Below are 25466 nucleotides of genomic sequence, written 5' to 3' on the forward strand. Positions count from 1 at the left end.
CAAGCAGCAGTTTGGCACATAGTAAATAATTCTTCCAGAAAATGTTTTCAAGTTGCTTGATTCCACTACTACCCTTTATGTATTTAAATTTTTTTTCTACGAGCTTAATGCTAAGGAGTAGCCACAGACGGGCTAACGAATAGCATTGATAGTTGCGGTCTCATAATTTCTAAGCTTCAGGTATATAATTGGGGGCTCATCACATTCAGGCGGGCAGTATAAAAATACTCACAGGCATATATTAATCATCCTCTGCAAAAAACGACAAATATGTTCCAGTAGTCTTGAAACTCGTCTTCTGTTGTGTGTACAACTGTATTATACTGCCCCCCGTTGGGAAGTCATGCCCACAAGAACGAGCTGTAGCGAATTAATGATGATGCTCCCGTTTTAAATTCAATTATGATTATTAGATACTTTTATGAAGTACACAATTGTAGAGTGTGATTTACAAAATATTTAGTTTTTTGATGGGGTGGCTATAACGGCTTAATAATATTTCCATTCATTTTAATGGGGAAAAATGATTGAAAATCAAATGTTTTTAATTGACTTAATTAAACTTGTATCGCATGTTCATTCAGGATAAATCCACCTTAAAAATATCTACCAATAGCACGTCATGTTGACAAATGAAGGTAGGCGCCGCAGTTAGCTATCCCCGAATTACTCACAATGTCATCTTATTGAAATTTGCATGTGATTAAGCCTGGCACGCCACCAGCAGCTTTGTCTCGCTTGTTTAATAACTTAAATACAGCGACAGGCGCGGACATTAATAACGAGCCATCCGGTTCTCCACATTACTGTACAACGTCCATCCATTTTCAAAGACACGCCACACACACAAGCAACACCCAACTTGTTTACAAGGACCTGTCCTTATGATGAATAAACAGGCATGTGCCCGCTTTTTAATGATGGCATACACAATCCCGCACGCTCGAGTATTGACAGAAAGATTGAAAACATTCTCAAGGGCCCCGCCGACATGACGCATGACTCTGCTTTTCCCTCCCCCTCCTCTCCCTGCCCTTCATTTTTACCCTCCCACCCCAAAGCCTCTCAGCTTGGCTTTTATTTATCTTTAGACGGTGGCTTGTGTAGGGATTTGTAGACACATAAACACATTTATCAACGGGGGTCAGCCAATAGGGAAAACATCGGTTACATGGACCAAAAGAATGTGATAATAAAAACAGAGAAAATCGCATAATAATGAGAAAAGACGAATGAAAGTGCCCGGGCGTGCCAACAGGGAGTCGGTTGCTCTTTGGTTTGCACAAGCCGGAGGTGTAGTAGCTCACTGGATATTTCTGCAACAATGCCACAGGTGTCTCTGACCATGCGCCTCTTTCTTTTATAAATGTTTATACTGCTTGCAAGTTTATTTAGTTGTTGTTTCACAATTTCGTCATGTAGTGAACTGCCAACGTTTTTTTTTTCTTTCCTGTGGAATTTACTCCCTAATATCACAAAAAGGCACCAACGGCGTGGGTTAATAGGGAAGTAGTCATTGGTGTCAAGGAAGTATGCTCAAGGGTATGAAGAGACAAGGCTTGTATGTCAGGGAGGAGCCAGGTTTAGTCTGGGTTGTTCCTCTGTTTTGTTTTGTTTTTTTACTCATTCACTGCTGTGGACATTTATATTCGTCAACCAATTAATTTATCTAAGTTTTTCATTGGGCAGGTGTGGAAGAGGGTCTCGACCAGCTTGTCTATGAAATTCAGTGGTTGACAAAACACTGTATTGACTGACAGATCCCCATAGATGGCGGCATTGCATCGCTTTGGATTTGAGATCAGCACAGCTTTTGAGTAGATGCTAAAGATTAGGCAGGATTAAAATTGAGAGAAATTCCAACACAGCCTTTTCTTCTGGTGAAAGAAGAGTCTCGTCTTTGTTTTGGTGTATTTTCAAACAACACAATATTCTGTGGGTCTTAAAAGATCAGTCAAAATGCTCTTAAATGGTCTCAAGGGCCCTGCGCTTTGAAAATGTCTGCCGGCGAGTGAGTTAAGGGTAATGTAAAATGAGTTTGAAATGATATTATTTATTTATGAGTCTAAGCGCCTACTCCAGTTTATTTATTTATTTATTTTTTTTATCCTGTTTCACACTCAACTTCAATATTCCTCCTTTGGCAATTAGCTGTTGACCTACAATGTGTGTAAAGGTGACGGCTCCTCACCCAAGGCAAATTGTTGAGTGGATCGTCTGCCTGGGGAGAGGGATGTCAAGGCTAATTGATTCCTGCATTTGTCGCAGCGCTGATTGATTGCCATCTCGCCTTGTTGGCTTTTTTAACCCCATCATGTGATTACATTTAAATGTGTAATCTCGCCCGGTGCGTATGAATGCGAAGTAGGCCGGGAGTTGACGGCACTGTAGCACCCCGAGCGTCCCGTTCTCCATCACCCCCCCCCCCCCCCCCAACCATCACTGCATGCTGATAAATGTGTTTTTCTTAAAGGAGTCTCTTTTAATGTCAGTTTGTGTGTGTGTGTGCGCGCGGCGTGCTAATGCGGTGCAGGGCCGCGCTTCGGGGCTTCGAGGCAGGCAGACTCTGAGGCAGGCCCGCAACCTCGACCCGGCATCATTTGTTTGGACGAGGGCCGTCAGCGCCTGTCGCTCGGCCCATGATGAAGTGTCAGTTGGTAATTGTCCCTACGAAGCAGCCACATCTCACGGGGGTGATGGGGGACTTGGGGAGGAGGGGGGGGGGGGGGGACGGGGGAGGTAGGGAGCTGACACACAGAGAAATGACAGTCGGGGCTCCTCCTTTTCTCTCTCGCTCTCCGTGGCTTTTCAGTCCTCCCTCTTATTTGTCTTGTGCAGACTTCCTACATCTGCGTGAAAGGCTCTGCTACATGCCTGCTCGTGGCTCCCAGGGAGCTCCAGTGAGGTCTCGATTGCAACATAACATGTGTTTGTGCAATTACTGTATGTTTCTGTGAGTTTGAATATGCTTAAACTCTGCGTATGCGCTACTTTAGGCGTGTTTGACCTTTTCATGCCTCTTCCAGGCAGTGGGGACACTTTATTAACTTTACTAGTCTGAGTCTGGTCTTGAATAAGCTTATTGAAGCCCTTTTACAACAATGGCTCCTCCTGATGAAATTTCTCGTGGGTTTTTATTGATTAGATTGTCTTTATGTAAGGAAAAGCTTTGCCAGGCCACTCAGCAGCTATTTACTGTGCGATCCATAATATGAGATTGTTTGGCAGGACTGTAATGTACCTTGAATGGCTTCTTTGCATTAAACCCGGTTGGATGCATCAAGTCAGAGCTTGATGCATTTTGCTCTTTGATGTCGGCGTGCGGTGTGTCAAGAACAAAGATATATCAGAAAAGACAAAGGATCGGGGATTGAAGCGCCATTGTGAAAAAAAAAAAAAACTGAAAGGAAAATGGATTTGTGAAGCACAAAGCTAGCGTATGTTGGAAGCCAGCTTTAAATAGAGAGTCTTGAGACTTTTAGGTCCTTTAGGGTTTGGTCGAAAACAGATTGTTACATCGATCTTGGGTCATCCTGCGGCCCAAAAATAGCAATGAAAACCTAACCTGTTTACGTAGGTGGTAACGAAATTAAAATGAGGTCAAAATATAATTGGTTACGAAGCTACACAGTAAAAGAACTGATTCGAAAACAAAATACTGGCTTTGTATTCGCATAATTATGCAATTGGTTGAAAACGTACATTTGCGTCATTTATTGAATACAACTCTTCCTGAGGTTAGCAGTTATGTATACTGTTGTTAAACTGTTTCGGTTCACCGTGACCAGTGGTACCCAAACTACAGCCTGCGGGCCATTTGTGGCGGCTGCATTAAAAGTAGAGCTGTCGAAAAAGTGGCCAAACATGAGTGATGGGGATTGCCACTACTCTGACTCGACGTTTCTAGATTTGCAAATACAGAAATTTACAGCTAAAATAGTAACCAAGTCATCATGATAATTCAGTTTCAGAAACCAAAAAAATTGGATTCCTCCACTTTCTGCTTAGTGTCAAAGTGGGATTTGTGAACATCTCATGAATTGTTCTCAAGTCTGGTTATTTTACGACATATTGCTCAAGTGTTGGCTCTGAACGCGGTGATGGGATTCAGCTGCTGCTCAGTGGAGGGGCGGATCTGTTCTAGTGGGATACAGTGCCACAACAAAACCCCGGGAAAAAAAATCCGTAATTATTTGCCGTGTCACCTTTTAATAGAAAGTCTTGACGTCGCAGTTTTTCAACATAACCACTTGATTCCAACACTATATAATTGCTTGCTTGATTGACTGGCATGTGAACCACTACACCACCAGAGGCAACTTGACACTCCTGCCTTCTTGCCCAACATCCCTCTACCATTCCGACATCTTTAATGGAAGACGGGCGTTAAATGATGCAGCGCGGTGTTGCGTGAACGTGCACTGATTCTGCAAAAAACGCACTCCTGGATAGGATACAGAAACGAGGGAATATGCCCTCCAAAATGATGCCCCTGTCTGCCGGATGATAAATGGAGTCGGTGATTAGTTAGTCAAGGAGGGAGGTGCACTGCTCGGGCCTTTTAATGGGCCATAATTTGGAAGATAACTGTATTGTCCTATCTCTCTTGACATTTAAATCTAATCAGACCTTCCTCGTTAGTGCCGGTATTCCAAAACGGATGAGCCCGAGAGGGATTCAAAGGCAGCTAGTGGAGAGGGATCGCCCACACAGAGGGGTTGCCGAGCAATTATTAGAGGCAGGGCCCAGGGACGCGCGTTTATGCTTGTTTTATTTAGATTTTGTTTAACTTGACAGCTCAGTTTACAGAGCTACTGTTCATTTAGCAAGATAATAGCACAACAGACAAATATGCTCGGGAATCCTTTACACCTCCCCTTGCACCCTCGCAAACATCCCTTAGGAGCCACTTTGAGGTCTCCCCTCCACTCCTTCTTTCCACCGATGAGATGCTCGGTTTGATTAACACTTCTCTTTCATCCTCTTCATTAGCACAGCCGCTGCAACAGCGGCGGCCCATGGAAAAAGAGGCCATGAATTAGATTCCACTTATTCCATAGACTGCATCTAATTCCGCACAATGGCGCTTAATGGCGGGACGTAATAGGAAAAAGGTGTTTGTAATTGATTCTCGGGATTGGGCGTAAACACGCGCAGACGCAGATGTTTCTGCGAAGCGGAACAGGCGGCTCAAAGATCCTCGGATATAAAGGAAGCAACGGCCGGCGTTTCGACACAGCTCGCGAGCAATAAACGCGCGCAGAGGAGCCAATTTCCTCCGTCCGAGCGTCCCGCCGCGTCGAGAAGTCGGGCCTCCGTCAATGAGAACCACCTGGCGCTGAAGGAAGCGATTAGGCTTGGCACCACTGTGAGCGAACAACTGTTTTGTTAAGGAGCGTTGAGATGCTGAGGGGGGCTTTGCTGGAGAAATATTGACGCACCTTTTCTGTCCCGGCGAGATCTAAGGCGCGCTGTTGTTGTGTTAGTGCTCAGTCACGAGGGACTTATTTTGGTCACAGCGTGTGTCTCGGGGGGTTTTGATCGGCCACTTTCGCCCGAGTCGTGCCACAACAGCGTGGATGTGGGTTTGAAACTCCCCAGCAGACTAAACACAATGAAAATAGCCCAGCAAGCGGCTGACCAGTTCGTGGGGGGAAACGCGTATCTCTGCATACGCGCACAGGATCGAGATAATGACTCGATGGTTGCAAGTTTTTATTGCAGCGTGTTTTTTGAACATGAAAACATCCAATGAAATTCAGTAGGCTTCTTTGCGCGAGCCAAAAACATAAGATACAATTCACATGCTATTTATGAGAATACGAAGACTCTAATCCAAAAAACAGCTTGTGGAAATCCATCACAGGCCTCCTGTAAATCATTGAGAACCCACATTTTTTTTTTTAAGGCTTGGTTTAATCTTATGAAACTAACCCTGCTCTTCAAATCACTTTTAAGTAATGTCAAAATATAGCATATTCTTGGCAAAGTAAGTTGAATTTATTTTCGAGGGTATTGCTACGGGGATTTGCCCATGTGAGGGGGGAAAAAAAAGTTAACACAGAAACAAAGTTTAGTGATATTTACCCCCAATCATCTTGTAAGACATCGGTACCTTCACTTTTGAGTTTAATCCATTCCCTAACCGACGTCGTAACTCAATTTACTTGTCAAATGAATTTTTCCCATCGCAGCCCCACAAAAACCACATCTTTTTTGGTGCATGTTTTCCACTAACCCAAAACAGCACAGCATTTTGTAAAATCATATTAGTAGAGGATTTAAAGATATAAACTAGTTTTGTAAATTGTAGTTACTGTACAAATTGTCGTATTTGTGTTATCTGTGGGTGACGTCAAGAGCTGGACTATGACTGGCTGGTTAGTTGACATCTTAAGTAAGAGCAACTCCTTGCGAGTGTACTCATTTTGTACTTTGGCATTTCACCATGAGGCCCATTCAATAATTTTCGGAAAGCGCGTTGGAGAGCGTGGATCTCTTCCCCGCATATGAGGGCATTAACGTACCTCAGTTGTAGTAACTTAAATGTTTAAAGTACATTCGAAGAGGATCTTAGTAAGTCACAATCGCAATATTATGGGGGGGGGGGGGAATCATATGGTCATCCCTTCTGTCTAACATGTCCAGTATTTTTATTGCAGTTTTAAATTTGAGTGATTAACCAAAGAGTAGACGTTACAATAGAGAATAAATGCCATGGAGCAATAAAGCACCAAATTAAATTAACAGCAATTACCGCGCTACATATTTTCTTGGCGACAACACCCCCGTCTATGGCGTCCGCCCCCTGAGCCAGCACGCTGTTCATCCTCATTCACTTTGATGTTTATTTAATTTGTTTGACCTTTTTATTTGAACAGGGCTTGTCAGCTCCTTCTCGTCTACCTTGTTTTCACCCTGTGCGTGTGTGCATGTGTTGCGGTCTAAAAGTTCAATATTGAGCTGTGGGAATGTGTCATAATGTGAGGATGAATACACCTTTGCGCAGCGGTCGCCACGCTTGAGCGAATGTTGGCTTGTGGACGGTCGTGCTGATCACACCTGATGATGGAAGTGGAAATGCGTGCCGTAGAGGATTTGCGTGCGTGTGTGTTTGAGCATACGAGATCAAGGAGGTTCCTTTATACTTTGGGGGTTTTATTTATTTATATGTATATATTTTTTTTAGATTTGTGTTGTGATGAGTATTTTTTTGGAAGGGCAGTCAGACAGAACGTGTTTTGAAAGGGGATGAAAAGAGAAAAGAGAGGACAATAAGAGTAAAACTAAAATGATAACGTGACACATTGCTGGAGTTAGATTTTTTTTTTCACATGTTTGGAAGGAGATGGGGTCAAGTCACACGTGTAAGTCTTGAGCGTTAACCTTCAGGTCTCAATTAGGGATGTATCAATGGCAATTTTTTCAGACTGAGTATGAGTACACACAGTACTTCTATTTGAGTACTCGCCGATACTGAGCACCGATACTTGATGATATCACAGTTTTGAAATTGTGTTAAATGATATTCAAGTGGACACAAAACGATGTTATCTTATCATGATATGAACCTCACGGTAGGATAATTTTCATGATTTTTAGGGGCGCTTTGCCATATAAAAACCCTCACAAAAGTGTGCAAAAACTCACCATATTGTTAAAAAGCATTTTTAATATTGCGATGTCCGTGTATCGTTGCATCCCTGGTTAATAAACATGACAAAAGCACTTCATATTTAATATTGAATGCCATTTACAGTACTTCCAACTTAATGTGTATTGTGAAATGATGATTTCACAAGAAACTCGCTCCATTGTACCCTCTCGATTTGAGCCGGACCAATACTGAATCCTAATCTTAATGAATCAAACAGAATCAAATCATTCCACTTTAGAATGTACCATCCTTGAATCTCATCATATATTGCATAATTTTTTTAATTGAAAAATGACCTCTAACAAGGGTCACAAAATGCCTTTTATTTTGAAAAGAAAAATATTAATAAAATTAAAATAACGGACACTTTTGAACCGTCATGTATCAAGTTATATACGTCTAAGTCTTCCCTTGTGACTTTCCTCTTCCTAATATCCATAAAAACAACGTCAGTCATTCTCATTCCTATTCCACACGTGTCCTTTTTTTTTTTGCTTTCTAGCGGTGTTCATCTCTTCATCTCCACCTCATTCTCCATCCTGATATTTGCGCGCACTAATTGAGTTGGCGTCATTTGAATACAGAGCAAAGCAGGAACAGCAGAAAATCCTGCCATTGTTTTCTCTGCCCTGCTCTCAATGGGCTGATGTTTTTGTGCGAGGGGGGAATTTCTGGAACGAAGAGGGGCTCGTTTGTGCTCTGCTTATATAAAGTACATGTGTCTGTTTCATAACTCATCTATGTACTCATTTATTTTCCCCATTAAAACAAGTTGAGGAATTTTATTTAAAATAGTTGGCGCCCACAACCAGTATGTTCCAACTGCTTTTGTGAAATCCGCCAGACAGCTACTGCAGCTCTCCACCAATAAATCCGAGCCCACACAGACACTCAAACGAGAACATATAAATATACACACACAAATACCTGGCAACTAATCCCCCAGCGAGGTGCAGTGCTGTGCAGGGGTGGCGATCAGTCAGGGTGAGGTTGTGTGGTCCGCTTTTTTTTTTTTTTTTTTTGATGCTGCACATCCCCGCTTCACTTTTTGCTTTTTGCCTCCAAGGCCCCTGGGGCAATGTGTGTGCACGTGCGCGCATGCATGCATGTGTGTTTGAGAAACAGAGCGAACTCGCACTTTTCTGCTGAGGGTGAAAGAAATCGAGAGTATGACGCTGAGAGAGAAATGGACAGTGAGCGAAAGACAAGTCTCACTTCTCCGGTTTCACCGCCACCAAGTCGAAGTAGTGACGGACCCGCACTCTAACGCGAGCACAATGAAGACGTGAAATATAAAACTGCGGCAGAGCTCATCAGCACTGTGAAAGATACACACACACACACACACCCTGACAGCTACACCCCAACTATGTGTGCATGTCTTTGTTCTGTCTCGCTGTCCTCTTGGCACGTAAATCATAATGGATCTCATTATCCAGCTGGGTCAGCTTGGTGGGGCCCGTCTGGCGGGAGATGATAGCTAGCTGAGTGAGGGGCTGCCATGACGTACGCATGCACATACACACCGCTATGCATACACCGTTGCATTATATGCCTGGTATTTGTCACATCCCGATCCGAGTCCTATCAAGATGATAGAGTCATACACCACTTTCATTACACACACACCATCCAGACGCAACAGACATTAGCCGGCTCAGCTTGCTATCAGACAGACAGCCGTGTGATGGGATGCCGAGCAGAGAGCGGGATGCGTAAAAAATTGCACTTCTTCCTCTTCCTGCGTCTCTACGGCGCCTCCTCCCTCATTGGTTCGGTGTCATCTCTCTCCTTATAGTGCCAGAAACCTCCCCGGACTCCGAAAGGCAGTAGACAGTCGAGTGCATTTGGGTGTGTTTGAGTAAAAAAATGTCAACGGAAAAATGTCTGCGCAAATCCCAACGCCAGCTCCGACGATTGCGAGCTGAGGGCGGAGGAGTTGGTTGCTCGTAACAAGGTTAGGCCGCACACCATTTGTTTGGACATGACCATTACCCGAGCCAATTACTGGATGGTATACCAGCAGCTTGCCAACGAGCTAATGTTTTCCCGTCATGCCTGCCCCTCCCCTCGCAAGTGCGCACACACATATGAGAAAGGAGGGGGCGAGTGGGAAATAGATTGCGAGAGGAAGCATGGAGAACGGCCCGGGGCACATCACCCCCCCCCCCCCCCCCCAGCCCCCACTCTCCACCTGACTGACTGATGCAGCTAATAAACTTTCATTTAAGCTAATGTTGCCCCTTTTTCTTCTTTTTCTTTTTTCTCTTTCTTCCTTCCAGCCGGCTCGCTCTACTTCCAGAAGACGGGTCGGTCCGAGCAATCGATGCGGGCAGTCTGCCGGCGGGATGCCCACTTGGCTGACCAGCGCATCGCTTAATCAGTCTGAACTTCATTACATAGAAAGCCGCTGTCAACCAACAGAGGTAGGAACACTGTAATGATTATGTACAGCAGCTATGAAACCATTTCATAAATCAAATGCACACCCTGTAATGCGACTAAAGGTTTTGCACATTTTGACTAGACAGGATATATATATATATTGAACCACAAAGTCATGGCAAGATTGTCAAAAAAAAGTAGATTGCCAAAGATCATGAAATGTCTGAGAATAAAGAAGAGAGTGTCGATATTTCGGGGAGCAGTTGGCAATGGAGACTAAACACTGCTTTGTAGCCACAGTAGATATGAAATTATAAAGATAGTTAAATATTATTCAAGGCTGTGCAGTCTGTCCCTGGGGCGATTCCGATCGACCCCCCGGCCCGGTTGGACGCCCATTTTTGCGGCATGGGGTGACAAATATTGATGAACCTATACTCGTGAAATGGGCAAACAACAAAAAATGCCTCAGAGCACGTCAAAAGTGCTACTACCAACTGTTTGTGTATGAAGAGAGTCGGGGCAGACAATTTTGATGAACAAGTTCCAGAGCGGTATAGAGATTGCGGCCAGGGAGCGGGGGACTGGCTGGCAAAAAAGGGTCAAGTGCCCAGCTCTGGTATTATTGAAATACTTGACATGAAAACTAGTTGCCCAACTCCGCACACTGCGCAGCAGTTCAACCTGGTTTGTTCTTGTCATTATCATTCGGGAATGAGGAGAAATGTTTCTATTTTGACTTGGACTATGACAAGTAACAAAATTCTTTCATCCACATTTATTTAGTTTTACAGCAAAACCGTTTCCTTGACAAGGTTATACTATACCTAGCCAGGATTCAAATCCAGATGCTCTCAACTGTGAGGCTGACACCCAAACCACATGCTCCTCCATGCTGTGAACTCTTGCTCATCAACAATAAACGGGCACCAAAACAGTATCTCTGTTGCTGAAACATCAAAGATTCCTAATGATTTTTAATAATACAGTGTATTTCGAATCATTGCACCCTGCCAGCTAGCTTTTTTTACGATGTGCTAATTTAATCCTGAGACAAAAGCAACTGACTCTTTTATATTTGTAGCTGCAAAAAAACGCTTTGTTTGAGGTCACAGTTGGCACAGTGTGTGCATGTTTTTATTTATTTATTTATTTTTTACCCCCCCCCCTCCTGTGCTGTTTACCATGTACTGTATGTGATGACACTGGGCACGCTTCATGCAAACCGCAGCACGCGCTCGCCAATTGTGCAGCAAATGCAATAACGTATGTGTGCATGTGTTTGTGTTTTCGTCCCCGCGGTGCTTCTGCAATTGATTTCGCTGCATTCTAAGCATCGTGAGACCAAAGATTTCAAAGGACCGGATGTGTTGTGCTACAACATCCTTGTCTTTTATGTTTTTTATTTAATTTTTTTTAAAGGCGGGGAAGTCCAACCAGATTACCATTTTTTTCCTCCCGCCCAAATCTGTAAATAATTGGCCACCCAAGACTCACTTGTTCAAATGATGCGAGAAGGTCAACAACTTAGAGAGCCTCCTTAATTGAGATGATCTCCTCATGTGCCACAAATCAAGATCCATTAAGAGCGATTAAGCGCCGACAAGTATAGCACGGTAAATCAGGGTCATCGGATGGACCAGACAGGCAGAGGACAGACGAAGAGCACGTCCTCATGCAGACAAACCAGACGATTCCTCCGTCTGTTTTTCGTGTATAATTTTATTGTTAAATGTGAAGTCTCAAATGGACAGATGGAATTTGATCCAATTGTATTTTGGAGTGGGACGATAGATGCTACTGGAGCGAATGAAAATGGCAAAAGAAATATTGCTTCCACTCCCTAAACTAAATATTTGAACGAGTAAGTTTATGCGGTCACCAAAATGGAGTTTGACAGATTTTATCTTTTTTTTTTTTTTTTTTTTGGTGAAATCCTATTTACTAAAGCTTTTAGTTGTCAAGTCGACTAATTATAAAAATGCGAAAAACATTAACCTGCATCTCTAAACATTTGCACTCGAGTCCTTTCAACTCATCTGTATTGCAATCCGGCTTAAAATATTTATTTTTGAAATATTCGTGCATGAGTACAAAAAAATGGGTCTTTAGCGCCCCCTACAGTGGTTTAACAAATTCCCATCTTGTTTTGACTAAGAGCTCCCGAAATTAACTGAGAGGCGTACAAAAAAAAAGTCTTTGGTAGCCATATGATCAGTCATATTCTCTGTTTTGTGCCGACCCTCCTTCCCAAAATGAACGTGAGTGATTTTTCTTTTTTCCGAGTTTTCACAAAGGCCTGTGCCTCGGTTTGCCAAATTACTTTGTGATTTGTTGATCCCACCTGTATTTTTACTCATGCGGAGCGACTTCAAATCCCACCCTCCCATCCATTAGTGCGAGTCACCGCCGTGTTCGTCTCCGAAAGTGAAATCCGGAGGCGTGATACAATAGGTGAGGCAGGCACTGTCAGTATTTTATAATAATCCCGGCAATAACAATAAATCCCACGGGCTAATCATTTACTCACCACTCTTCTCCACCCCCTCCCTGAACCTGGAGCGATGCTGCATTACCCCGCTGCCGCCTTCAATTACACCATTCATCATGTGTCTTATCTGCCGAGTGCTTTGATTGAGTGTGCAATGGGCAGTATTACAACTGTGTGTGCGAGTGTGTGTGTGCGTGCGTGTGGGGGTGTGTGTGTCGCTTGTGACAAGAGAGGAAGCATGATTTTTGGGTGCATGTGGCGGTGAGTGTGTGGTATGTTGGGATGCCCAGTGTGTGTGCAAGAACCAACAGCACATCTACTTGAGTGTATAAATCAAGCCAGATAATCGCCCCCCCCCTCGCACACACACACACACACACACACACACACACGCACAACTCCCTCCCTGTGATCCTCTCTGTCTCAGCAAGCCCATTTTTCTTTTTTTTCACCTTCTACTGTCCCATCCTTCCTTCCTGATTCTTCTTCTTTAGAACCCATTTGTCTGTTGTGTGTGTGTGTGGGGGGGTGTGTGTGTGTGTGTGTGTGGGACGGGGTGAGGGGGGGGCTGGCTCATCTCCAACAGTGCCGAGCGTTTGGAGACAGGCGACAAATTTTAATAAGCAACTGGGTGCTGTAATTTAGCGGCCTGGGAGGGCGATTAGGCTGATTGATGCCGGGCTCGCCTAATGGCCCAGCCTACGGCTCCTGGTCCAAATTGGTAGTAATGAAAGTTTTGTGCAAATTGAGATGGAGGTAAAGGAGGCACCTTCTTCTCACTCTGTGCTTCGCCCACCCTTCCTGTCTCTCTTTGTTACGCTCTTGTGTTCTCTTTTGTTTTCATCTTGTCCGTTTCACTTTCCGTGTTTGGAGCCGTCCGCCGGTTTCTCCGTCATTGCTCATGCTGCCCACCACTCTGCCTCGTTACTAAAATCAATGTGTGCCTCATCTGCTGTCTCTCTCCTTTTCTCTTTTTCGAGCACTTTATTGATTTTCAGTTGTTCATTTCCTCCCTTCTTAAGAGGCACCTATTATTCTCATTTTCAGCTCTGCTTGAGTAGTTTCCCGCAGTCACAAAAGTCCTCGTTCATTTTGTCGCAGACTTCATCTGCTGTCTGTGGGGCAAATTGCATGAGACCACTTTAAAAAAAAAAAAAAAAAAAACCCGACACAAGATAACTTTGTTTGTCTTCATCAAGGGTTCTCAAACATTTTTGTGGGATAAGAAAAGGTAGGAAATTTTCCAAGGGCCCCTCTTTGTCCGAAAGCTCGTTAATTTGGGGAACACAATTTTTGTTAGGTTATGTCTGTTATGACTCATTTTTGTGTGCAGGATCCAAAAATGTTTTGCTATCTTGTCAAGTTTTTGAGCTGATTGATCGGACAATCTGAATTGCCCCTCGGTGTGTTTTCGAGTGTGGATGGTTGTTCGTCTTTGTGTGCCCTGCGATTGGCTGGCAACCAGTCCAGGGTGTGCCCGGCCTACTGCCCAAGGATATCTAGGATAGGCTCCAGCACGCGCGTGAGGGGAAACGGCTCAGATAATGGCTGATGGGAGCTGCACACACCTCTCACCACGCTGTTTCAATTGTGACTGCACAAACAAGAAGTAGATCGTAATCAGTTCTTACTCTAGCTCATCCGGAGAGGAAGCCGTGGAGCCAAAACTTGACATGCTAGGAAAAAATAAATACAGTCAGTGAGATAATTTTAGTTTTAATCATCATAAATATCTAACCCGACAGATTTTTGCAGATGGTTGCAATATAAACACAGAAAAAAAAAATTAACTCTCATCTTTCGTTTTTTCCGGGGTTTTTTTAGCAGCAGGAGAACACGGCTAGGTTTCTGACCAAAAAGTGGAGAAAAACGTTTTGTAAAAGCCACAGACCTTAACCCTCGTTTGGATGCCCGTAGACCCCTCCCGCCTTTGCACGCCACTGGGACATAATCTGTCCGCATCTGCAGAGAAAGGGAACTCAGCAGCTCGCCTTTCCTCATCCCACCAAATCACCCTCAGCTGGACTTCCACATTTTAGCAGCCTCCATTTGAATTATTAGACTGTGGAGATTTCTTATCCGTTTTTTCCGCTAATGGCAAATATGAATCAGCGTCGGCAACATCATTCCTGTTCTGTTTTATGTAATGCTGCAGATTTCTGCGATTTAAACCCAGTTAGGATGTTTTTCTTTTCCTCCCTGAGTCAGGACTGTATTGCGGTCTTCTTAAATAAATACATGTCGAATCGTGATAGCATTCCCTGAACTAACGATAAGAGAGTGGCGTTAAATTGAGGGGATGGCACATTTAATGTCAAACTACACCGTTGCAGATTTATATATTGCGTCATGGTGCATCACATAGAATAAAATCAACACGGGTTTCTGCTCTCGCATTTTCCTTTGACTGCCCTCACTAGAGTGTACCAGATAATGAAAAAAACAATTAATGTGCGGCAAAAGCCGGCACTTTAAGAGGGAAGTTGTTGAAAAAATCCCCCGAGAACAGAGGTAATGGCCTCAATTCACACTCGGACGCTCTTGTGATGTGTGCATTAAATGTACAAGTGCGTTATCTCCACGGCCGCGCGTGTGTACACACGCATGTGGGTGCTTATGTGTGAACGAGCTTTCCAAATTCCCGACAAGCCAATGCAGCTTGTTTTTTTTGTCGGTCTTTCTCTAAACTCCCACTCGTTTCTTTATTCACGCCATTTCTCTTAAGATGATGCTCCCCATCTTGTCTTCCTCCTCGCTCTCTGCCACTTTGAGTTACGTGCTGATCTATCATTAATAGCTTTATTAGCATTTTCCTTCTCCCGAGGTGCTTTTGTGTGCGATTCAAACTAGAACACGGATGCCAGCATCATTATGCAAGGAAACATCCTGAATTCTTTCCATGACAAAATGATGGTGGGTAGAAGAAGAAGGCATAACCGCGATGCATTTTGACAGCTCCCAAATTAGAACTTGTATCTTTGTTCTCACGCGCAGCTGCCTGTAAAGTTTCTAAACTTTTATACCCGCGACTTGAGTCCCGACAAAATTCGGTGGAAACTTTGAACAAGTATTAAGACGGATTTCACGCGGCACCGATTTATGCATGAGGGAGCATTATTAATGTGTCACGTTTGATTGGGAAGTGTGAACAGTGACAATGCAAACCCAGTCAGGGCACCTGCGCCACTGAACGGATTCATCTCAAAGCTTGCAGAGTTGAATCGAGTTAAATCGAGAAGGAAACATCACTTGCACTTTACAGATTTGGCGATTCTTATCCCGTCTTCCACCACGTAGTAGACTTTGGTAAGGTATGCATTTTTAGGGGGTTTCCAAATAAATACTAAATGACTTTTTGGGGTACCAAAAAGTAATGAGGCGGCATCTCAAGAATCGAGTGCACTCAAGTCACGTCCTACTCAATTTTCAATAAAATACTTATTCTACAACCTGAAAAAAAAAGGATGCATCCGCAAACTACACTTAAATAAACATTTGGTGGCTGGAATATATCAATACAATACAACTTTATTTGTATCGCGCATTTCACAGCTGGAGCTAATATAAATTAGCGGGAAATTCGCAGACAAATTAGCAAGTCAAACAATAAATACCAGAAGAACAGCAGAACAGCGACAGTCTCATGTTGAGTCAAAAGCAAAAAAATAAAAACGTGTCTTCAAACATCAGGTCATAGTGGGGCTATTTTGCGCTGCAACAATAAGGCACTCTCAAGCGGTCGCACCAGCATGAAGCCTCCGTAGATTTGCTGGCTGTCAATTTTTTTTTTTCAGTAGCTCCTCTGCCTTCTCTTTATAACTTAAATGGACTCACGGCTGACAGCGACAACATTACATATGGGCAGTCCCGACGGACAACGAGGCACTCTAAAGCGAAATTATGTAAATATCTGATTTACTTTACTGGGTCTTCAATCGACTTTTTCAAAGGTGCTGCAGACATAATAAACAGCATTGCGATATTGTCTCCTCTGTAAAGTAGTTGACAAATTTGTAATTAGTCTACAATCAGTAGAAAACATATTTCTTACTTAATTTATACAGTAAAGTATTGTGATAATATTGAAGTAAGTTTAGCAAATTAGAAGTGTAAATTTCATTGACGTCTTAAACTTTCTTTAATGCCGAGCCGTTTTCAACGCATTAGTCACCACAGGGCAACAAGCAATAACAATGGAGGAGAACGAGCTCATTCCGTTTTCTCTCGCCTACCTTTGCCCCACTTCAATATAGCATTTTAAATGTACGTTCCTGCAGATTAGCTCGATCACATGATCCAGGCAAGTGGAAAAAAGGCAATAATCCATTGCAACGAGAACCTATGAATAGCCCGTGTTTTCATAGCGATCTCGCACTTTATAATTTCATGGCGGATGAAGCTAAGAGATCTACACTGGGAGGGTGAGGTGCTTTGAAGTTCCAGCCCTGCTCGAGGTATTCCGATGGACTGTAGGGGAAGCACGTTGGCTTCTCCTGACAAGTAATGTGGAGGTAAAAATGAGGGGCATATGGCGGAGGAGGGAAGGTGCTGATGGGAAAGAGACTAATGGCATGCCAGTGTCAAAGTGGTCATGTGCTGAGGAAGGAGTACGGCAGAATGAGAGGGAAGATGGAAGGAGGGCTTGACTGATAATCTGTTTACCTCCCTGAAAATGCTTCAGGCGCCATTCTGATTAAAGTTCAGTCTTTCATCTATCATCACGCGGCCGTTAAGAACCTTCAAGAGGTGCCGATACCAAAAGCGCCATCCAACTTGTGCCGCCGTCACCCCCCCCTCACACAAAATGTAATATCGTCCTCCTTTGTCTTCTCTCGAGTTCTTGGAAAACTGGCCCCTTAGGATTCTTTCTTCCTCCTCTCTGAGCATTTTTTTTTTTTCCGTTTAATGCTGACTTTGTATGTATGTCCTCCTTCATGTGCTCCAGCTACTTTTCTTCAAAGCGTCTCATCCTAAAGACCCCGCTGGTGCGTTTCCTCCTGTGACGCGCTTTCCCCAACTCAAGGCTTTTAGCACCTCCAGCATAATACAATTACAGCCATTTGGGGACATGATATTGTCAGCAGCGTTCTAAAAATACCGATCCAATCCATGCATAGTTGCGCTGTAGAATGTCGCAAAGCAACAGCGGGCAGATGCAGCGCTGTGCACAATGTTCTGACCACTCAGGCACAAATGCACTTTAAAAGCTTTTTGCACCCTCCAAGGCCTTGCGAGTGTGAGTGAAGGACAGTCGGATGAACAAAAATATGTCAAGGTTGGCAAGGTAACTTGACTGGTCTTTTTCTCTAGTGGGAAATAGTTGCCGATACTGGTGCTTTAAAATATTTTCGAATGGTAGGCGGGATGCTTATACCTGTGTTAGTAAATAGTCTGACATCATACCAGCGTGACACAAAGCAACCAATGTATTTTGGTGGGCTGTAGGAACCCATTTGCAGCACAACAAAAGCACATTAAGTGGGTAATCACTTTCATTGTGAGTTTTTGGAGCAGCAAGATTGGTTTGGCAAGAGGCAGAAGAAATGCGGTACTTGGGTGCAGTCTGTGTAACGCTGACGATTTCCAGCTGGAGATGTGGAGAAAGGAAGAAAGTCTCTCTTTTAATGAGTCCGAGTTGGTCGAGGGCGTCAATCCAGGTTAGGCCATGGCTGAAGATGTAGGCGTCGTGAACAGGCGAGAAGTCCGTGACGAGGGAAGTAAGCGGCAGGGGCTGTAAAAAGGGAAAGGAGCAGAATTAGGACGAAGCGGGATAAAGAAGCGGAGATCACGGGGAAACTCTGCCGATGACAGTGTGACTGATATACTGACTTGATTGCAGGTGAGCAGCAATTGACTTGTGGACGAACAGATTTGAATTATAAAGCATATTGTGCACTTCAAATTTCATTACCAGTGTTACACCAACGTGGATCATGTTCTAAAAATAGCTTAAAGGTGATGAGTGGTAGATTTTGAGATTGATCCAATTTATGCAAAAGTCAATATCGGCATTTCTGTCTCGATGTCAGTCAGGATGAAACATTTCTATTATATACTTGACATATATTATTTTTTTTTTCAATTGATGAGCCTCCTTTCATACCCTGCACTTGTTCTTCTCAACCGAGTTCAAGTGTCACGCTCTCAACACACAAGCCTTGATGTCAGCCGGAGCAAAAATCAAAACACGGACCCCACTGCTACTGCGTTTCCAAAATATTTGCTCTCTTTCCTCTGCATAGACCAGCGAAAATCAAAATATTGTTGCAGCTCAATTTAATTCGGACTCATCTTCAGATCAGAAGGAACACGTTGGTTTTTTTGTTGAGATTCTATAGTTAGACTCTAGAGAAATGTTCCATCCTCTTTGTCGAACGTAGCTGATGAGCACATCTGGTCGCCTGTGGGTGCACCTGTGTACACAAAATTAGCTTTGGGTGTGCTATTCCTGGTCTCCATAGACCTTAACCTCGGGGGGCAAAAGGGAAGACTTCGGTGAATTCACTTGAGCCCAGACAGGCTATATGGTCTCACGGCAGCCTTTGATGGACTGATTTAATCCTGCTGATGGTGCTCATAAGACACTGGAGAGGGGATTGACAAAGGCGCACAAACACACACACACACACACACCCTTCAGTCATACATGTGGACAAAACAGGGCTGTGTGTGTGAAGCAAAGAGGTCAGCGGGGCTAACACGGTCCCCTGGCTGTTCTCAAGGTTAATGCGAGCCTGACAGCGGCGGCTGTTAGCGGCCTTCAGATGGCGTCCCGCCCCCATCGACGGACCTGATTCATCGCGGTGGCAGCGGTGCATTAAGATGTAACAGCTTCTCTCCCTGGTGTCACTCACCCCTTTAGACGCTGAGACATCCAGATCTTACGCTTCCTATTAAGTCCTTTTGTCCATTTAAGTCCATTGTCACATGTCACCCGACCCTCCCTATGTGTCGTTATATCGTGTAATCCCATTGTCTGTTAATTGAAATGCGTCCGACATTGTCTATATGGTCCATTAGAGGGACAGGAGCCTTGTTCCCGAGTGTCACCCCTGCTTTAGCGGCTCGCTCATTAATTTTCATCGTCCGTGTTTGACTTGGAGACGCAAAGGGAGGCGTGGATGAGACGAGGTGAACTATGAGGGAAAAAATGCAGACTGGCATGTCGGAGTCGCACCCAAACCATTGAGATCTAATTTACATTTTAATTCAAAGGCATTAAGCAGATGCTCTTATCAAGTGCAGGTTGATGTTTAGTGTCGCGTTCAAGGACGCGCAGATGAGAGGCTTTGATAAATGAGCACATGTTCGGATTATGATAGATTTATGGGTAAATACTTGCTTTTTATTTGAAGTTCCGGTGAAGTCGCTGTGTTTTCAGGGGAGATACTATCTCCGCAACTTCGACGTAGAAGAGTTATTGAACGTCATCCTGAGGGGAAACAAATTCTGTGCAGACGTTTGTCTTCAGGATGTAGCTGTTTAAATTTGGTGTCACGCGAGGAGGGGGGGGGGGGGGGGGGACTGAGCGCCCGAGTCCATGGAAGAGTGATGATGTTGTTGACTCATTGTCGGCCAGATGCCAATCAATCAATTAACCGATCAATAGTCATCTGGTGGGCGCCTAAGGACACTGGGCGAGGGAGGGTGGGGGTGAATCTCAAAGGAAGACTCAAATCAATCCATCTTTGCCACAGGTGCGCGACACCTCATAAATGCTCACAAACAAACACACATGGTTTAACTATTAGCAAATGTGCTGCTAAGCTTATTTCATAACCTCTCCCATTTTCCAGCCGCTCGAGCATTCACGCGTTAAGATTGCAGCGCCGTGCCAAGAGAAAAATGACTAAATTCTGTCTCATTTCTCATCCTTCATGCTAGCATCTCACCCCCCCCCCCCCCGCCTCCCCGCCTCCCTCCTTCCTAATGGAAAGCTGAATTCCCTGGCTGTCGTCAGCAGCTCTAGTGAGCTACACTATAACGCAGTTAATAGAAAGGCTTGGCAGCTTATGGAGCCCATGCATTTTTAAATGTGAGTTTTATGACTCCGTGAGCGCAGGTGAGGGAGGACAAGGAGAGATGTGCTTGATACATCTTCGTTGATGTGATTCTATTAGAGGGGGATTAACTGTGGTGAGATGAGTGTCTCACAATTGCTCTTCATGGTGACATCATCCGGGGTCCTTCATTGAGGTTTTTGTGGCGCCATGAGGTTTGTAGCAGTAGCCCTGCTGGAAACGCCACAGGTACAATGATGAGTGTTTTGGTAACCTCACCTCATCAGAGAAAATAAATACATTACATTTTATATGAAAGTGAACAAAAGCATTCCAACAATATATGTCTTTGACTCACCACAGTATTTACAAAATAAAACATTAACAAGGTTTATTCACTTCAGTTTTTTCAAGTTCAACGGGCCGGATTAAAACGTATGTGTGTGGCCCCCGGGCCGTAGTTTTTGGCCACGCCTGGTCTAAATATTACACAAGGCTTTAAGAAAATAATACTTCTATAGAGTTCCTTTTTTTTTTCTGAGTTGTGAGGTTGTCGCCCCCAACTTTTCTATTTTCTGGGCTTTATATCTTCCAGCCATTCCTTATGGATGGGTTTAACCTAATGCACAAAATATGCACCGTGCTGTAAAAAGATCAATGATGAGTGACCAATTGAAGTGGATGCGACTCAAAATATTGAATATTTAATTAAGAATGTGTTAAGTCCATTGTATTTGTTTATGAAACATGTACTGGCCTAGTCAAGCCAGCGTCAGTGAACTTTTGCTGGCCCTACACAGTCACATAGTTGCTCTGGCCACCAGGCCACTTTCAATTTAAAACTCTGTACTAAGTCCGCTAGTTTAATGCTTGCACATAATGGGAAAAAAAAAAATCATACTTGAACATTTTCAGGCACATATTCGATCGATCCAGCAACAGTGTACTTTTGGTGGCCAACACATTCACGAAGTTGCCCTGGCCACCAGGCTACTTTCAATCTAGAACCCTGTATTACGTCCGCTAGCTTACTGCTAGCACATAAAAAAAAAAAATCATGCATAAACATTTTCAGGCACATATTCGATCGATCCAGCAACAGTGTACTTTTGGTGGCCAACACATTCACGAAGTTGCCCTGGCCACCAGGCTACTTTCAATCTAGAACCCTGTATTACGTCCGCTAGCTTACTGCTAGCACATAAAAAAAAAAAATCATGCATAAACATTTTCAGGCACATATTCGATCGATCCAGCAACAGTGTACTTTTGGTGGCCAACACATTCACGAAGTTGCCCTGGCCACCAGGCTACTTTCAATCTAGAACCCTGTATTACGTCCGCTAGCTTACTGCTAGCACATAAAAAAAAAAAATCATGCATAAACATTTTCAGGCACATATTCGATCGATCCAGCAACAGTGTACTTTTGGTGGCCAACACATTCACGAAGTTGCCCTGGCCACCAGGCTACTTTCAATCTAGAACCCTGTATTACGTCCGCTAGCTTACTGCTAGCACATAAAAAAAAAAAAATCATGCATAAACATTTTCAGGCACATATTCGATCGATCCAGCAACAGTGTACTTTTGGTGGCCAACACATTCACGAAGTTGCCCTGGCCACCAGGCTACTTTCAATCTAGAACCCTGTATTACGTCCGCTAGCTTACTGCTAGCACATAAAAAAAAAAATCATGCATAAACATTTTCAGGCACATATTCAATCCATCTATCTTTCTCACTATCTCGGCATCTATCCATCTCTCGATTTAGCTATTTTTTAAACTATCCCATCTTTTCACCTACAGCCATCTCATAAAGCTGCCTGTCCGTACATTGCGCCATCCAGCTGCTGCTTTTGCATCACAAATTAGTTTCGCATGCTTCCAGCTGGCTGTAGCTCAGCGTTATGCTGCGTATATGCAAGCACATATAGAGCAGATATCCATACGTGTGGTTAATGCGTGCTCTTAATCTCAAAGCTTTGCTATTTGTATCGTGACCTCTGGGCCACTCAATCTGATCCTTGCTGTTCGTGTTTTCCTAGCTTATGCGTGTATCTCCTAGAAAGGTCAGAGCGTGTTCCGTCAGCACCCAGTCGTGTTGGCAAGCTGCGGCAACTACTACTACTACTTCTACTACTATTTGCATTTTACTAAGCGTAGTGTTGTCTAAGTCAATGCTAATGAATGCTAATGCTAACAAATAATAGAAGGTGTCACCTTAAGGTACCTTTGGGATTTCTGCATTTCAAACCCCAAAAAGTTTTCCATCATAGTCATTGTATTCAGGAGATGATGTTTTCTAAATTTAAAAGGATGATATTCGACCTTGAACGTTTGACTGTCATTGCAGCTCTTGCTCTTTGTAGTGTGCGACACGCTGTGAATCTGCACACGTTCATCGAGGTATGAACAGACTATCCGATTATTCAAGCAAATGAACGTAGCCTTCTAGAGTCTAACAAGCCCTCCTGGATATGCGCTGACATTTGCCTTGGTGCTTTCTCCTCACACCCCGATGCTTAATACTAACACATTGACACTTTTACGGTTGTTTTCACGTGTGAACGCGTTGCTGTGCTGAAAGATCCCATCATTTGCCAAAACGCAGTCAAGCAGGGAAATTGTTCATATGGACTATACGCTATTCTGGGTTCAGTTTTATCACATTGCAATGTGACTACGGCTTCCGGACTTGCTTGTAGAAACTCTGGTCCGAACTCTGGTCCGGCCTTTTAAGAGGGCACTGCCGCACTTCTTTTTTGATCCTCAAGCGGGCGAGCGGCGACATAAACAGGAAGGGGCCCTGCCTTTAAGTGCGTCATTCACTCGCGTGTCATCGGATCTTCTGTGTTGAAATATGTGCTTGAGTCTTTCTCAAAACATTGTTAGCTTGACATCCAGGATATAGGTATTCGAAGGTGACACAGCCTTGTGTGCCGGCGCGGATGTATGCTGATTGCGTGAGCGCATACACAGCTGACGCTCGTGTGTGTGTGTTTGCGGGGGGGGGACCGAAACATCCTCTTGAGCAATCTGTGTTGTGTTCCCCTGTGAGACTACAAAGCAATGTAAATATCTGGGTTGAAGGTGCGCATGTCAGTGCAAATGTTGAAGCATGGAATACGGCAACTCAAGTGTTTTGACTACGTTTGTGGGTAGAGGGTGCTTCGGTCTCGTGGAGTCCTGCGCAGAAATGTGGTCTTGATTTGCGCAGGGCCTCTTCGGCTAAATGGAACAAGGTTGGCGATGGTGTCGCCTCGCTAGCACTCACACGAGACACACACACAAGCTTAAGATGTGCTTTCCTGAGTGTTGTTTCTAGGGTTTTGCAAAAGCCTGCTTGGCCTCGTGGTTATTAACTCCGTCTAGTGTTTACAAACGGCCTCTGATGATTTCACAGCCTATTTCACACAAAAAACGTCAAGCACTTTTTTTCAGAAACTACAGTATACATGAGAACATGTCTGAATTAGGCCGTCTAGTCAGACTGGACATTAAACAAATGTGCCTGACAGTTCGCTGGTAAATGTCCATGTCATGTCCAAATATAGCAAGGTGACATTGACATTATTTGACTGTCACCAAAGCTCCGGAATTTTGGGGTGAACATCTGATGGAAAGGCCAAAGTTGAAGAAAAAAAAGCAGAGTGAACAAATATATGCGGTATTTCCTTGAATAGACAACATGACCAAAAACCAAACAAAAAAAAAAAGTCTTCTAAATTTGACACAAAAAAGAGTTAAGAACCCTGCCAAATTTGTGTGGTTGAAATTAAATTCCCAGCTATATAAAACGAGACTTCAAAAATATCGAACAATTGCTACAGCTAGCAACTTTCCTTTGCTTACACATCATCAGTTCACGTTTGAGCCACCCGAGCCCAAATCCACTTCTTATCTCGAACCCACCAACCTACCTGAGAATCAACCCCGTCCCGCTCAGACTGCAACAGAATCGTTACTCCACCAGTGTTGATTGTCCATGTTTACGCTCGGGAGAGTGACTTATGGGTCTAATTCGGGTCTGGCCATTTGGCTGAAGTCTTTCCACCAAATAGAATAAACCAGTTATTCGCTACCATTCAGTTTATAGATGATTAGACAAACAAAAAGTATTTTAACATATGAAAAAAACAGATGACTGTGGTTGCATCATCTTCTCAAAAACTTTTTTCAAAGGTCTTAGAGCCAGGAGAGATTTAATAAATAAAATGATGCACTCACTAAGAAGTTTTATGGACACATTAATTCCTGCACCAAAGCATTCTAGCGATTTATCTTATTGTCTAAAAAACATTCGGACATTCAATCTTGAGGTACTTTATGTCACATGGCCCCTGAAAGCGACAAAAGAGGCAGTTTTTTTTTTTTTTTTTTTCTTTTTTTAAATGTCTTAGTGTTAAGTGTTGATTTTTGTGGTGACAGCCCAATCGTATCAATATGTGGATTTTTCTGTGAAACCCTTGCACATACAAGACATCCATAATTCACGTCTGAAATATTTCAGGCAAATTGTTGCTTCAATGCTAATCGGCTTACTGAACCAAAGCGGCAGCCCTTCGTCTCAACAAATTTCCAGCCCGGAACACACTTGCCCCAGACATGACTCCCATTGTGTGTCACATGCTCATCCAAAACTTCAATCACAGAAGGTCACAACATATTGGATACATGTCACATGTTCATCATGCTCTGCCTATTCGGGTTGTGGCAGATTGTCTGTCTAAATTTAAAATCTCTATCGGGGGTGTGTGTCATTTTTACATTAAAAAAGGTCAACCGGATAACAGACATTTGCTTGTTTGTCAGTTCTATGAGAGTAGAATATAATTAGATTCCCATATATGGTATGTAGGTCATATCAAATGATTAATGAAGGGAATTTCTGACTGAGGAAAGGTGTCAATACAAAGGAGGATTTTCAG

General features: G+C 43.6%; 1 protein-coding gene across 3 annotated transcripts in view; it reads left to right on the forward strand.

The window, feature by feature from the left end:
* LOC148317218 (retinoic acid receptor alpha) overlaps positions 1-25466 on the forward strand; it is a 183206-nt gene that overhangs the window by 65936 nt on the left and 91804 nt on the right. For 2 of the 3 annotated variants that reach the window (XM_088284077.1, XM_088284076.1), the window contains one exon: positions 9940-10083. The gene's annotated coding sequence lies outside the window, so the exon portion shown is untranslated. Of the gene's footprint in view, positions 1-9939; positions 10084-18357; positions 18373-25466 lie in introns of those variants that run through there. The other variant, XM_088284078.1, reaches the window with a different exon arrangement.

Source organism: Idiotropiscis lumnitzeri, chromosome 20, assembly GCF_059441095.1.
Source record: "Idiotropiscis lumnitzeri isolate Australia: NSW breed Sydney's pygmy pipehorse chromosome 20, RoL_Ilum_1.0, whole genome shotgun sequence".
Classification (NCBI taxonomy): domain Eukaryota; kingdom Metazoa; phylum Chordata; class Actinopteri; order Syngnathiformes; family Syngnathidae; genus Idiotropiscis; species Idiotropiscis lumnitzeri.